The sequence below is a fragment of the Sander vitreus genome, chromosome 18, assembly GCF_031162955.1.
Source record: "Sander vitreus isolate 19-12246 chromosome 18, sanVit1, whole genome shotgun sequence".
Classification (NCBI taxonomy): Eukaryota; Metazoa; Chordata; class Actinopteri; order Perciformes; family Percidae; genus Sander; species Sander vitreus.
In genome coordinates, this window is record NC_135872.1 from 20,227,715 (window position 1) to 20,231,382 (window position 3,668).

A 3,668-nucleotide genomic window follows, 5' to 3' on the forward strand; every position below is an offset into this window, starting at 1 on the left:
GAGTCAATGTGTATGTTCCAATATAGTGTATTTATTTTATATTTAATCACAAGTATAATTACTGGTGAAAACGGTTGGAATTACTACATGGGATTAGTAAAAAAAGTACTACTAATCCCATTCTGAGGTTGCAGCACCATGTCATTAACAGCATTATAATTTATTTCAAAGGGTTTTACATCATTCGCCTGCAATTCTGTGGGATTCCTTTTTAATGTCTCTCACTGGTATGTGTCCAGGTGAACGCTACAGAAACGTAAAAAAAAAAATTGTTTCAGAGCGAGGCCCACTTTTCTGACGGCTCTGCAAACAGTGGCTTTACTAATATGCTCCACATCACCAATGTTGTAAAGAAAAGTGTCGTTTGCAAAAAAAAAACATATCGCGACACAAAGAATCTACTCGGATGTAAGAATATGTCCACGATGGGTGACGTTAGTGATATGTGGACGGATAGGGTTATGTAGGCTACATATCTGATCGACTGTGAAGAAAAAACGATACCGCTCAAACAGGTAGTTGGAAATGAAAATTCATTTGCTAGGGGCCTCAATATCATCTCCTGACATATGTTTAACTCCCTGCCTTGTGTGTGTGTGCACATGGCTGTATGACCATATATGCCATCATTTGATGTATTGCAGCTTAATTCCTGTTAATGACTGATGAGAGATGTGTCCTTTGTATAGGCTTTTTCGTAGAACGAATGCCGGATTAAGAGCCAAGACAAAGGGACTGCCCCAACGTAAACCTCCAGATACAATTTATAGGAATACCATTTTGTAATTGGATGATAAACCAAAACTCGGTTTCTTGAAAAATACTTATTTTTGCAATGAAATCTAATTACTTCAGGGTAATATCATAATTTGACACTGATTTTAATTACCTAATGATGATAGGGTACTGATATGGAAAATGTATACTAATGGTCACCTGGAGGCCACAGGGGTTACAGGTGCAGTGGTTATGGAATTAAATGGATGGTGTTACTCCATTAGCACTTCAATAGTCTTGGGTGTCTCTGAGAATAATCGCTGTGCCTATCACAGTGTTTGTGTATGTGTGTGTCAGTCTGGGCTAGCCTGTGTTCCCGCGTGTCTGGTTTCTAATGAAGGTCATCAATAATTGAGTGTACCCTCGCAGGGGGACCGGTCCAGTTAGGCGCGGTGGTTAACTAGCCTCCGGCTGCTCGCCATGACAGCGTGTGTGTATGAGTCACGGGGGTCAGCGGCGCACAAAACGGCCAGCGCCGCAGAGCAGCAACCCGAGCCGAAGGCTGTTTAATTGATGCCAACTCTGATTAACTGTCGGTTAGGGGTCAACACCAGCTAATTTTACTAAAAGACGCCCTGACCAGAGGGACACAGTGTCACTTTAACTTCAACACATAGGAACTCCCCCTAACCTCAACACATACAAACTGCCCTTAACCTCAACACATGGGTGGTCAGCCTAGAAAGCCTATATGATGACTTTTTTTTACATACTATATTATAACATTTTTGTGATATTTTTGAAATACTATACTATGACTTTTCAGTGACTTTTTTCGACATACTACACTATGACTTTTTGTCAACTAACCATACTATAAGTCTTTTGTGACTTTTTTTACAAAGTATACTACAGTGCCGTGGCTCAGTGATAAGCACCGTTGCCCCACTGAAAGCAAGCATTTTAGAGTTCTGGTCGATTCCCAGTCCCCTGAAACATGGTGTTTCTATGTGGTGTTTGTGTAGGTCTCCTCCCACCACAAAGACATGCATTGCGTATGACATTTTTTCAACATACTATAATATGACATTTTTTGACATACTATACTATGACTTTTTTAAGACTTTTAGACATACTATACTATGACTTTTTATGTCGTCTTTCGACATACTATACTATGCCTTTTTTATGACTTTTTTTCGACATACTATATTATATGACTTTTTTCCACATACAATACTATGACTTTTTTATGACTTTTTTCGACAAACTATACTATAACTTTTGTATGACTTTTTTCGACATACTATACTATGACTTATTAAACTTCTCGACATACTATACTATGACTTATTAAACTTTTTGACATACTAAACTATGACTTTTTTATGACTTTTTTCGACATACTATACTATGACTTTTTTATGACTTTTTTCGACATACAATACTATGCCTTTTTTATGACTTTTTTGGACACATTATACTATGACTTTTTTTAAGACTTTTTTCGACGTACTATACTATGTCTTTTATCGACATACTATACTTTTTGCAACATAATGTTCTATGACTTTTTCGACACTATAGTATGACTCCATTGTCACTTTTGCCCCACCATAGAGTATAGTGCTGTGGCTCAGTGGTAAGCACCATTGCCCTGCTGAGAGTTGACATTTCAACTTTTCTGGTTCGGTTCCCAGTCAGGGCATGGTGTTTGTGTAGGTCTCCTCCCATCACAAAGACATTCATTGCAAATGACATTTTTGACATACTATGAACTTTTTAATGACATTTTTCGACATACAATACTATGACATTTTTGTTACTTTTAATTTTTTCGACATACTATACTATGCCTTTTTTATGAGTTTTCAACATACTATACTATGACTGTTTTCGACATATTATATTATATGACTTTTTTCGACATACTATGCTATGCCTTTTTTATAACTTTTTTGACATACTATAACTATGCCCTTTTCATGACTTTTTTCGACATACCATGACTTTTTTAAGACTTTTTTCGACATACTATACTATGCCTTTTTTATGAGTTTTCAACATACTATACTATGACTGTTTTCGACATACTATACAATGACTTTTTTATGACTTTTTTCGACATACTATATTATATGACTTTTTTCAACATACTATACTATGCCTTTTTTATGACATTTTTCAACATACTATACTATGACATTTTTCAACATACTATACTATGACTTTTTTAAGACTCTTTTCGACATACTATACAGACTCTTTATGGCTTTTTCGACTATACTATGACTTTTTAAAGACTTTTTTCGACATACTATAATATGAAATTTTTGTTACTTTTTTTGACATACTATATATACTATGCCTTTTTTATGACATTTTTCAACATATACTATGACTGTTTTCGACATATTATATTATATGACTTTTTTCGACATACTATGCTATGCCTTTTTTATGACATTTTTCAACATACTATACGGTGACTGTTTTTGACATACTATACTATGCCTTTTTTATGACTTTTTTCAGCATACTATACTATGACTTTTTTCAATATACTATAGTATAACTTATTTATGACTTTTTTCAACATGTTATTACTGTAGCCTGTTCCCAGACAATGAGTTGGATCACATATTTAATGCTTGAGCAAACCTCTTGCTTGCTCACAGCACATTGGATGAGTCATTGTTGGATGAGAGTTTTATTTCTGGATGAAAAAGATCCCTTCAAGATAAGTGACCGTTGATCGTCTGACAGTTGTTTTTACAGGCAGAAATCGACACCTTCACATACATTCACAATAGAGTGGCCCATCCAAGACAGACATGCTGGTTCTCCACATTCAAACATAAGTGACTCAATGATATACAAGCCATATAGTCTTTTCTTTTTATGTTCTCTGGCAGTTTCTCTTAAAGATTACTTGAGGATTTCTCATTTCT